Raw genomic sequence first — 12,712 nt, forward strand, 5'->3', positions numbered from 1 at the left:
CCGCGTAGTATTTCCCTGTCTCCCCGTCACCAGTGCCTCTGGTGGGTTTTTCATAGATGCTTTATGGCTCTGTCTCTGCAGCGCTAAATGGATCTGTACAATGTCTGACATAATAACACTTCACTCTCAACTGAGACTTCCCAGCAGAAAACCAGAAATTGTGAATAAGAGTAACCAGTATTAGGTATGGAAATTGCATCCATTTGAGAGAAAAGTGGTGATCCAGGCTACGCTGAAATGAAAGACAGTGTTCCCAGGGGACTGGAGATCTCTTTTCGTGTATGGCGGAACATTAAATAGAATACTCTCGCCTGTGTTCATCTGTGTATTAAGAGGGTAAAACACACCAGGTGTAGGACAAAGGGCTTTAACTGAATCCTTTGATACGCAGCGTACCTACATCTTACTAGAACTTCTTTCTCAAATGATCTTAGCACCAAAAGGGTATAGGAACAGCCCCTTAATGCCCCAAGGATAACAGGGGCTTCAAACGGGGTGGTGGGGTTGCAGCTGCTTTGCTGGGTGAAGGCAGGCTCTGGTGGTGTCTTCTCCTGAGGTTAGGTCGCTTGGGAGAGGAAGGCAGAGAATGCTTTTTGGAGCTGATGCTCCACCAAGATGCATGCTCGCTAAATCCCTGTTGTGGAGGTTCATAGTGTTCCACCACTCACAAAGAATGTTTTTACTTTTGTTGTTGATGCTCTGTACCTGTAGTATTTAGGTATTTTCCAAGTCTGACTCTTCAGGTTTTGGTGCCATTGTATGACTATTACCTGCAGTCCAAGACACTCTACATGAATTCAGCTCTGTTTATCCTTTGGCGTTTCTGTTAACTGCCACCAAATTCCACAAACCATGCTTAAAAATCAACTGTGTGATAGACAGTTTCCAAAAATATCTCTCAAAAGGTGTGATAGGCTGTCAAGAGAGGAACAACAAGCTCAGGTCTTCTTCATAACTGTTGGAGTCTTTAACTTGACCAGCAAGCAGAAAAGCCAGGTGGCAGTGCCCTAGCAAGCCCACTGTGCCAGCTGCCTGGCCAGTGATACAGACAGCCAGTTCACCTTCCATTCATTTCTTTTCTACACAGGAGCTACGGGGACACATGGCAGTCAGGCAGTTCCTTCTTTTGCTTCCCTGCTTTCTCCGTTGCTCCGGAGCCCGGCACGCACAGGATTACGCTCTTCACTTATGTAAATTGCCAAGCCCAAAATATCCCAAGTTGTGTGTCCCCATTAAAGACTGCAGTACACTCTACTGCCGCTCTCCTGCCACAGAACGACAGCCAATTTATTCCCTAACACAGCAAGTGCAATTTTTATGAGGGCGGTGGATTATGTAAGATAATTTTTCACTGACAAATTCTTTTTCCGTTTCCCCCATTGATTCTTTGTTTCAAAGGACCCATTGTCTCTCCCATTTTCTATACTATTTCCCAAAAGGTCATATTACTGTTTCTGGAACTTTTTGAGGAAAAAATAAAACTGCAGTTCTTTTTTTTCAGATCTGAAAAAAGTGTTTTCACAGCTGTTGGTGAGAAGGTTAAGAGTGTGCCAGCAGCCCCAATGATTAGCACAGGCTGCTTCTGTGTGCCTGTTTGTGGAGAGCTTGTCCGCCATCCTGCACATTTCTCCAGTTCTCATTGCGGAGCCTGGCAGAATCCAGGAAAACTTTATCTGTGAGAAAAGCAGCTTGGTGTCAGAATGTTTTTTCTGATAAGATTCAGTCTGGTTCACCACTGGTGCTGATCGAGCTTTAGGTGGCTAGTAAATAATAGACACATTTGCACTGCATGTGTTAGCTGCTGCCATGCATGTAAGGAAAGCAGTCTTGCTGGCTTTTGGCTTTTTGTAATGAAATATTTCTCAAAAACAACTTTTCTAGAAGAAAAGCTTTGTTATTCTCCATTTCAGGTGTCTACAAATTATGTAAGCCATTCATTGAAAAAGTTAGCTATATACCTGAGAGTTTAGGTTATCAACAAGTCTATGATACACACTTGCATTGACATGTTCAGAGCATTAAGCTGCCTTAGATATCATTTTATCTCTGAACAGAGGCATTTGGAAATAAAGGTGGGGGGGAGTGGCCCCACTCACTGTGCCCCTGCCACCTGGGGCTCTTGTGCTGGGGTTAAGGACAAGCTGTGGGGACAGGGAAAGGCTGTGGGGACAGGGACAAGCTGTGGGGCCAGGCTCCTCCTGCCCTGCCGGTGGGACAGGAGCTTGCACCAGTGCCCCACCAAATCCACTGGTGACTGTACCACAGGAGGTTTAACCTATTCTGGAGCAGTCACTTAAACCACACAGGCAACATTTCTTTCTCACCGTGTCTGACATGGGTGCCTTTGCTGAACATCTCTTCACCGACCATCAGTGTCATTCTCCATGGCAGGTTTTGCAAGATTTAAACATGAAACCAAGCCCTGGTGTAAAGCGCGCGCTCTCCTGAGAGGGAGATGAAGAAGCTGCCAACTGTTCAGTGCCAACTGCTGTGGGCATCAAGCAGCTCACTGTGTCTTCCCCAGAAATGCAGCCATGCACGTAAAATACCCAGCCATTCTCACTGGAGACGGTATCAGTCATACATTAGATATTAATCTTTCATTCCCGCCTATTACTAATTGATAGCCGAGGTCTTTAGCATGCAGCATATCCCATTGTACATCATAGCTGTAACTAAGTTGAAAATACAAAGATTCCTTAAAGCTAAAGATTTGAATGAAGAGACTCTGAAGGACTAAGGTTTACACAACATTGCCTTCTGTACAGTAATTACTGTTGTCCAGCTGTTCAGGTCCATGCTCTGCTCTGGTTTGCACAAGTTAAATCCAGACTAACATGATTGGCTTTAGCAGAGTTAGTCCTGCTGTCTTGTTCTTGATCAGCATTTCTATTTTTCAGAAACTGCTCATGGTCCCAGTGATCCAGGCCCCACCATGGTAAGGGTTATTAAAGCCTTTAGACAAAATTTAGCTTCAGGAAGGGCAGAGAGATGGGAGAGCGGGGGGATGACGTGGAGTGAGCTTTGTGCTTCCTCTCCTTCCTTCTGCACCTTGCACCTTGCCCAGGACCCATACTGGAGCTCTCCCTTGATACCAAGTCTAGGGAAAGCAAGCCATTCTTCAGAGGGGAAGAGTATTAGTGTGGTTTCTCACTAATACCCCTTAATTAATAAACAATATCTGAGAAAATGCAGAAAGAAAAATCTGGACTATTTGAATATCTCTTCCAGCTAAATTGAGCTGCGGAGCAGACTGCATGCCCAAAGGAAGCTCGAAAGCTTTCTTCTAGTTTTATTGCCACATTTCTTACCTTTCTCTCTAAAAACCCTGCAGAAAATTCACTTCAAATGTTGATCCATCTGAACTTTAAGTTGACACCTGCATGAACTTGTTACCTGAAGTTTTGGGTCAGCTTCCTGGCTGCTGAATATACTTTAACGTTTTTAATCTTTTATTTTTCTCACCTTTTTGCTCTTGCCAGATTTCAGCAGTTTTGAAATAGCATGGGGGGGGGGGGGGGGAGAAGAAAAGAAAACAGCAATTTTTTCTGTTATCAATCAAGAGAAAACAGAAAAGGAAAGGAAATTAAAAAAAAAAAAAAAAGAGAAAAAGAAACTTGAGCAAAAGAGCAAGCACTATTATTTTTAGAACAGGCAGCTGCCTCTGACAGTTCACCTAAGGTAGTGTTCTGTTTCTCCATTGGGCTCAAATTCATTCCTCTCAAGACTTTTGTATTGATCCTCTTTCTTTTCAGAGTTCCTGACCTTCCTCCTTTCCTGTCCCAGCCCAGCTGGTATGCTTTCATACGGCTTGGCTGGCTACTCAGCACTTGCATTTTACATTTCAGCAGGGATACCCTTAACATACTTAACCCACTCATTTATACCGCAGCAACTGAACTGGCTAGAGACGGTCTGTAGAGCTAGGGTTTTTTTGTTTGTTTTATTTTGGTGTTTTGTTTTTTTTTTTAATAGAAGATGTTACCTACTGAAATAAAAAGGTTGATTTCACTGCAAATATGAAAATCTCACAAGTAAAAGTCGTGGTCTATCTAGTGTAGTGCTGCCATTCCTCTCTTTTGTGTATCTGACTTTTTCTTTTCTTTTTACCCTCCCCCAAGAAAAAAAAAATATCAGTGTTTTGTGTCATTTTAACAACTTATATGCTAAATACAGAAATAATTGTAAGTGTAAATTTTCTTTCAAGTAAAATCTTAAAATTTAAAAATTTTGAGTTTGAGCCCAGACTTTGAAATCTCAAACTTCTTCATGAGCTACGATCTCTTGTCCTCTTCAAAGCATGGCTGGAAACTGCTTGACCCCCCTTTCATAGTCTGTTCCTACTCACTCTCTACAAGGGACACTGCACATCCTGTGCCTTGCTGTCCTCATCACCATCTGAGAGCCCATCTGCCTGCCTTATGCCTGCGAGCGCAGAGGAGAAGATCCCGGAGGCTATCTGAGGACAGCGCGGCTGCTGGGGTCCCTGGAGCAGCAGGACCTGGATGTGAACTGTGCCCGTGGGACTCAGGAGGCAGAATGAGCCCTTGCTGGTACCAGCAGATAAGAGCAGCCACAAAGGAATCCAAAGAAACTGGCCATGCATTGTGAGACAGGGAGGGCAGAGGGAGCGAGGAGGCTTGCTTTCTAAAAATGGCATTTTCTGTGGAATGGAGGACAAAACAAACTGAATTTGGGAGTTGCTGATTCCTTCTTTGGCAAAGGGAAAGAACGTGTAGGCCACAGTAGAAATGGCAATGGGTGTTCTTTCAGCGGCTGAGAAATTAGGAACACTTTTATTTTGCTTTCACACTATATGTAGAAGGAAAACATACATGTGCATTGAAGCATGGTGGAGGAAGTGAAAACAAGAACTGTCTGTGGAGACACCACACAGAAGAGCAGAAAATAATTATTGATGAGGAAAAATCTTCAATAAAATATATGTTAAGTTTTATTAGTTGTGCTGGGGTCTTTCTTGAACCACTGTTAGCACATTCCTGTCTTGTATTCCACTCCTTCCTCTAGCCCTATTACTTTTCTGATTTCCCCCCCTTCTTTTTACATTGCTCCTCATCCTTTTCCTTTGTAAGTGAGGTTATTATTAACAACCTATTTTCTTCTTGACATGTAACTGTTCAACGGTTACCTGTCAGAATTTTCCATCCTTTGGCCAGCCCTACCTTTTCATGTACCTGATATAATGTGCATAATGCATAGTTAAATCTAAGTGATGGATCTAATGACTCGTAAGACAATTTCAGTGTCATTTGAGAAAAATGTCATGATGAGCGCTTCTTAACAATCCCTAGAGAGCATCTGTGCAATCTCAACTAGTTTGAGCTGCCACTAGGGAAAAGACAAGGAATTCCTCTTTTTTCCCTCCCCCATGATTTTGAAATGACAGCCAAGTTAAATAAATAAACAGTATGAAGTAAATTCCATCCTTAAATATATTTGATACTGAAAGTCAGTAAGTTACCTGTATTTGTCCAAGGAGGAGCTTGTTTTCGGCCACATTTCCTTAGGCATTTCCAACATTAATTTTAGTAGTTAGGATCTGTAAAAAGAAAAGCTGTGTAAAAGAAAAGATTCTTAGAAGTGTGACTGGAAGATAGGTGCATGATTTTATTCCTTAGGGAAAACACTTTTGCTCGTATATTTTAGAAACACCTCTGCAGTGCTGCAATATCAATGTTACCGTGCCCGGCTGCCTCCAGCCTGCCTGCTGGGGAGTGAAACCTTCCTGCCTGCTTTTATTGCCCAACATGAATGCAGAGTGAATGAGACTTTCAAAATTCACTTTATGAAATTTTTAAGCGTTACTTACTAATTCAGGGAAGGAAATGTATTGTCCCAAAAGATTTGCATTAGCTATCTTCAACTGGACTAAATGAGTAAAATGGCATTTGGCAGACTTATACTAGCATACGAGGATCAGCCTGTGGTTTTCAAAATTACATGTCCAACTAATTAATAGAGGAGAGCTAAGTTTACACTGCCTACATTGAGCCTGTGCCCAAACACTTCTCTTTCTCTGCCACTTAATGTTCACAGACCGCGATTGCTTGTGTGAGGCTTTGTGGTTAGAGAGCTGGGTTTGCTGGGTGCTTTGTGTTAGGTTTGGTGGCTTGGTTATTTTTGTAGTTTCTGAGTGTATATATCCTTTTTGTTCTGCTTTGACATTGACACTGTGTTTTGCTTTAGTCTGAACACGTAGGAACAAACAACCTGATCTGCATAAAACATTTGTGTCACCTTTCCCTCCTGAAATTAGTATTCTTCAAAACAAACCAATATGTTTATATTGCATATAACATCCTCACTGTGACAGCCAAAAACCGAGTACAATAGGCACACCATTTGAAGCTGATTATATTAATTGCTATTCAGGTCATAGCTGAGATTAATTATTGTGTTTGTGTAGGATGTTCGTTAAGAGGTTTCCTGATTGCTGTTCAGACGATTGATTACTTGTTACATTTACTTTGTGGTTTCTGTGGGGAAAACATCTTTTATGCATTATCTTTATGCAAACATACTCAGGCCAGGCAGGGCCACTGAGAAGTGAGGATACCTACAGCTGCCACACTGAGAAGCCACGACATACGTCTGCGTTAATACCAAACTAGAAAATAGAAGATGCAAAAACCAGACATTACTTTAAAGCGCCTGAGTCTAGAGATAGTAACATAGCCTTAGGCACTGATGTACCTCTCATAATTACAGTAGGGGAAAAGAAATTAAAAAGCCTACAGAAAAATGCCAGTTGGCAGATCAGTGTAGATGAGGCAGTTTACAAAAGAGCCCACCTGAAGCCTTGCTGTACCCGTTACGTAGTTTGCAATGCCTTGAATCTCATCATTTGACAACAGCATGACCCAGGCTTTGCAGGCACACACAGTGAATTGCTTGATGTTTCTCCTAGAAATTGGCTGGTTTGAGGCAGAAGTGGGAATATGAAGCTTCCTGTGCAAATAAGGCATAATGTTCCAGTTAGTATCTGGAAGATTTTATGGGTATTTTTAGGCACATTAGCTTTAAAGAAAATCAAGAATATATTCAAGTATACGTCATATTTGGGGGGCATCCTTGGACGTGGTGAAGGATAAAGGCAAATGTGAACTGTCAGATTTTCTTTTATCTCCTGTAGCCCTCTTGAAATACGTTATTTAACCAGATGGCCACTCTGTCCGTCTTTACTGACCTGTCCATTTTTTTTGTCCGAACAACAAAGAGGTGATCATAAATAGCTGTTTACAACAAAAGTGTGAGGTACTGAAAAGAAGGCAAAAGAATGTAAACCAAATAAATCATAGCGGTCATAGCTGATTTATATGTTTTTTAAAGATTGCTTTCCAATCTAGTGCTTAAATAATAGTAAGAGTAAGGTATAAGACCATGTATAACTTTACAACAGACATGAAGTTTGTCTTTGTGCATTTGTATAATTCACTTTTCTTGCTTTACTTCTTACAGCGGTGTCAATAAAGCAGGAAAAAATTTGAAATGTTTACTTTAAAATTCAAAATAATCACTAGAGCCTGATAAGAGATCTTACCAAGCATTCAGGATGATTGTATCACCAACAGGAGCTTTGTTTCCTGAAGAGTTTTCCTAGTGGAGCTAGTAGCAGCTCTAGTCAGAAAGGGTTTAGAGGTCCCGAGTATATGAGGACCCTTTTCTTTTTAGTAGCTAGGCTGAGATTAACTGTCAAGTAGAGGGTATTAGGTGTGATGATGACAAATATGACATAGTAGCTCCAAACAATTAACATAAATTAGTTTTGACCTGCCACTAAACCTTTGCACCCAGCAAACAAAATTCTGTGCAATACCTGTCTTAACGCAATTAGTGCACCCACTCAGCGGTCCATCCATTAAGTGAATTGGTATTAAACTGTGAGATCTCTCCCTCATTTGAATAAATATTTTAGAGGAACCAGGTAGACTTATTTGTCAAACTCTGTAGGAGGCTTACCTGCTAGAGTTGCCTCATGCTGGAGAAATACAGTATCAGTGAACCAGACCACCAGTTTATTTTTCAGTGGAGATGTATAAATTTTCCTTAGTACATTTGCTGTATCTCATACTTTTCCTTCTCTGTATTCTCATGCATTTAGATTTAAAAATGGCATGTTAAGTAAAATCACTTAACTTTGCAAGCCATAAAAATAAATTATGGTCAAGTTCCATTAACAGCCCACCGCTGGTTCACAAACATACGCTCCTTTTAAGAGCATGTTTAGACTTTTGGGGAAAAGATGGGAGGAAAAAGAGGACTTACAAAGTTGCACTTGTGGCTGTTCTGCATGAGAAGTTCTTGTCCTGGTTTTTACCCCTTGTTTTGTCATTTAGCATAACATCCACATGGAGGAATGAGAGGAAATTAGACAGCAGGGAAAATGACTTAATGGTAATTCACTTTTTCACTTTTTTCTAATCTAGCACTTTTCCATCCCATCTTCTTTACCCACCTCGAGACAGCGACCTTTCATTTTCTTATGCTTTTCTTCTGCGTGCAAAATTCCTCGTTGTAGATAGTCTGCTGCCTTCAGATCAGACACTCGACTCTTTGCCTCATGCACAGCAAAATGAAGGTGTGATTTTATGTGTATGAATGTAGTTACGCTATTTGGACGTGTTATTTGTGTGTTAGCACATATTAAAAAAAAAGGTAGGAACGAGGAGCCAAGACCTCTGGGAACTCGTAAGTAGTGTGTGATCCTGTTACCCTACACTTCCAGTGCTAATGCTACCAACACAGGATAGAGTCGTGCTGGCATAGATGGGCATTTTTGTGTTGTAGTTACTCCCCGATTTTGCCATGTGAGCATATCCACTGTGCTGGGACTAAGGATGGGTGACATGCTGTGTGTTTTGTTGCTGTTATAATGGTTACCCTTCTGAGGGTGTTAGCAACCGGAATAAAGAAACGGGGACCATGACTAAAATAGTGACTATGGGCATGATGGGTCAGAAGCAGAGTTATGAGGAGAGATTGGCACAAGTACTTTTTGCTATAATATCATGTTCTAGGAAAAGGAAAGGAACCGTAGCCAAATACCTGAGAAACCCAGGAAGAGGGCTTAAATGGCAAAGGGGGGAAAAGGTACTTTTTAGTCAGAACCTTGCCTGGAAAGATGCTTGGCCCCATTGATAAGTAAACTGCCTCTGGGTGGGTCGCTCATAATTCCTGGCGAGTGGGACCTTCTGCATACTCATCACAAATTAGCAGAGCTGCATTAACAGCAGACCTTCCCTATCAGCTGTTTTCAAGAGGAACCAGCAGGACTACCAGTATGCCTTACCATTTATGAAAGACAGACCTGGCTGTGGCTTTCTGGCTTTTATATTCAGGGAAATGACCTGAAGATTAAAGAAAAAAAGTAACAAGAAGTTACCTTTTTTAAACTTCAATTGTTTATTGCCTTTTTTTTTTCTGACGACCTCAGTTCTTCACACTCCTCCTTCCCTGTTTCATACCATTATCACCTCTCTATTTCAGTTTTATCCAGTGTTGCCGACAGTTGTCACTGACTTGTTTCAGAATTTAGTCCTAGTCTTTTTTTTTCCGCCCCCCCCTCCCAAGTTTCTTTCTTTTCAGACTACTTCTTTGACCAAGGACACATCCCAAAGCCTACCTGTAGAAGTACAGGAGTAAGGACTGCTGTGCCTTAGAGCTGGATTTTTGTAAGCAGCCACTCCCTCGATGCTCTGGTTACCAATCTCATTTATACGGCGTTGTATGTGGTTCACACAGTCAGCTCTCAGATACAGCTGCAGTGACTTCAGGGAGGCTCCTTTGGGGAGCAAAGGCTCTCAGCTGTGACAAAAGAATTCACATTTTCTGGCCAGAAGGTTTGCAATAGCATGTGTCAGTAAATGCTTCTTCCCATGAAAAGCATTGCCTTGAATGCTGCCCCTCTGCCCCTATAACTGCCCGTTTCTGAAGCAGTTAAGCATTCAGTGGCACTTTCACAAGTAAAAATCCCAATAATGGTACCAGCATCAATTGTGATTGGTCAGGGAAACAAAATGTAATTTAGTTTACACATATCTGAGTATCAAAATCTTCAGCTTCTGAAGTCTTAATGCATTTTTCAGAGGAAATTGTTTTCAGTTAAAGACACTGCAGGAAAACCTAATACATGTTTGAGGATTTAATTTCCTTGGGGGTTTTGTGTACTGCAGCTTTAACGAAGTCACAAAAGTTATTCCCACTTTATCCTGACTTTTTAATCCTGACAGATTTCCCCTAACACTTCATTAATGATGGGAATATAAGCAATATAGTCCAGATTTTAACTAGATTTTCACAGCACTAAAAAGTAAATTATATTTTTCCAGAGATTTTATTCAGCCTTCGTGGTACCACCCAGGAGGCTAAAGGTGATCTCCCCTCAAGCTCTGGAGTAGCTTAGGGATGTAGCACAGAATCTACTTTGTATGTAATGATTTCTGCATTAAGTCAGGTAAAAGCAGGGAAAACAGAAGTTTCGTCTAAAACTGGAAAAGCAACTATACCGAAAGAAGTCCTTACAAGTACTTTGTCTATCTTGGATCACTGCAAAAATTAAGTAAGCCTTCTCCAGCCCTTCTTACTTGTCTATCCTACTAAATATTCAAAACCCCAAATAAGTCCCTCATCCAGCCTTCTCACCATTGACTTGACTTATACTACAGCTGTCCTTTAAACAAGTATTTTAAAAATACGAAGCATGAGAGCACCTACAGAGACTGCAGTCTGGGGTGCTGCTTTTATGGATGAAAGGTATATTTTGATACAAGACCACTCTCATATTTAATTATCGTTCTTGGTATTTCACCAGTTCAGCAAAGTTTCATTTCCAAAGTCTAGCATACGCATGCATCATTACCGCCTGTTCCACTAACACCATACAGGCGGCGTGCTGCAGCCTGCTCTCAAAGCAGCCGTTCTATTTGCAGAACTTAGTCTATTTGTAATTTCATTAAACTCACTTGGTGAATTACTTTAAATGTTACACTTGATAATTGGTGGGGTTTAAAAAAATATGGATATAAGGAGTAATTAATTTTACATTAAGTGAAGTCCAGTAATAAAATAATCCCAAACAATAAAACACAGTGGGAGAGAAGTCCTCATCTGAGATGACTGGAGCGGTACATTGCTTGTCACAGTAATGTCACTCTTTAAACCTTTACAATTGTTTGTCATTAAGAGAAATATTTTACTCACAGTATCTCCTATTGAACATAGTGTGTCCCTTTTTTTTCCTCTACTATTTCTTGTGGGATAATTGTGTTTTATAGACTCTTGCTGCTGTTTATATAATTGAGTGTCTCAGAGTAAGTCTGCTTCAATTTAAATCCATGCAAAGATTCATGCAGTCTTTAGCAGGAGTTGAGGGACACGTGAAGGACCTGTCCATCCCAAATGCCAGCCTAACAGCACCAAACACATACAGGGCTTAACCTTCTTATTCTTTGCACTGCTTCCTGAAGTTTTCCTATTCCTGAGTAAATCAGGAGTATAGGCTGTGGCTGTTCTGCGTCCTCTTCTCCAAGGCACAACAAGAAGCAAACACCTGAGCTTTGCTAAGACCAGTGCATGACAGCATGTCATTGTAACAGTGACAAATGAGCAGCTGGCCATCACCAAAATAATGAAACTGACAATGAGATGTATCAAAATGCTGTCAAGATGGGGAATGCCTCCAGGCAGAGGTTGTCTTCTTCCCTGTGTGGACAATGCCCCTCAGCAGGCTGTGGGCTCAAACCACTCGGTGACATGCTGCTGCTATACCAATGTGTAAACAAGCAGCAGTAATTAATACATTCAGCAGCCCAGCAGAAAGCTTTTTTTTTTTCCCTCTTTTTTTTTCTGTTTAGCTTAGGCCATTATATTAATCTTGTTAATGAAACTGAACGCTTTACACAGACCTATGGTATTCAACACAGTTGTGCCTCTTGGACCACAAGGTAAGCTGAGAATACACTGGCTGTCTCTTCAGCTGGGAATGGGAATGAATAGCAGGATGAGAAACACTTGGGTGTAGAATCCGTCATTGACAATATAATGTGCTTTTTAATGGCAAATGTTGGCTATCCAGTACAACATCACAATTCGAGCACCATTACTACATAACTTATCCTAAATCCTTCTGCAGAATGACAAACTTCATTATTGTGCATAAGCTAGTCAAAATCTCAGCAAATCTGCCTTCCATCCTGTTTCTGTCTTGTAGTTACACCAGCCCATGCCTGACTGCCCTGCTAGTCTAGACTCAGCTAACAGAGCCAGGCATTTGTAGGTGGTATTAAAAAAAAAGTAAAAAATCCCATTCATGATGGTGACTGACAAATATCAAGCATCTTAAATGAAGGTGCCCTGAAGGACTTACATCCTGCGGTGTAATTTAATGAAGTTATCAAAGTGATAGCAATTATATCATCTATGACAGCTATTGTATTATGAAGCATTTCTTTAATTAACAAAAGGTAAGGCAAGCGCTGCTATGAAACATGCTTGCCTTACACTCAGAGATACACAATTACTCTTTAGATTTACTCTAGTCAGACATTTGTTTTTCAGCCTTTTTACCTGCCTTCAGGTGGGGCTGTGGCCTTTGCTCCCCAGGCCTGCAAGCTCCCCACAGCCCCAGGGTGCCGCAAGGTTCCCGTCATCAGCCCTGTCCCATCTCCGAGCTCCAGGAGCAGAGCAGTGACAT

The 12,712-nt window shown here is 41.3% G+C and overlaps 1 protein-coding gene across 5 annotated transcripts in view; it reads left to right on the forward strand.

The window, feature by feature from the left end:
• Positions 1-12,712, forward strand: part of NTNG1 (netrin G1) — a 158,814-nt gene that overhangs the window by 39,601 nt on the left and 106,501 nt on the right. The gene's annotated exons all lie outside the window — the stretch shown is intronic.

This window comes from Falco biarmicus, chromosome 11 (genome assembly GCF_023638135.1).
Source record: "Falco biarmicus isolate bFalBia1 chromosome 11, bFalBia1.pri, whole genome shotgun sequence".
Taxonomy (NCBI): Eukaryota; Metazoa; Chordata; class Aves; order Falconiformes; family Falconidae; genus Falco; species Falco biarmicus.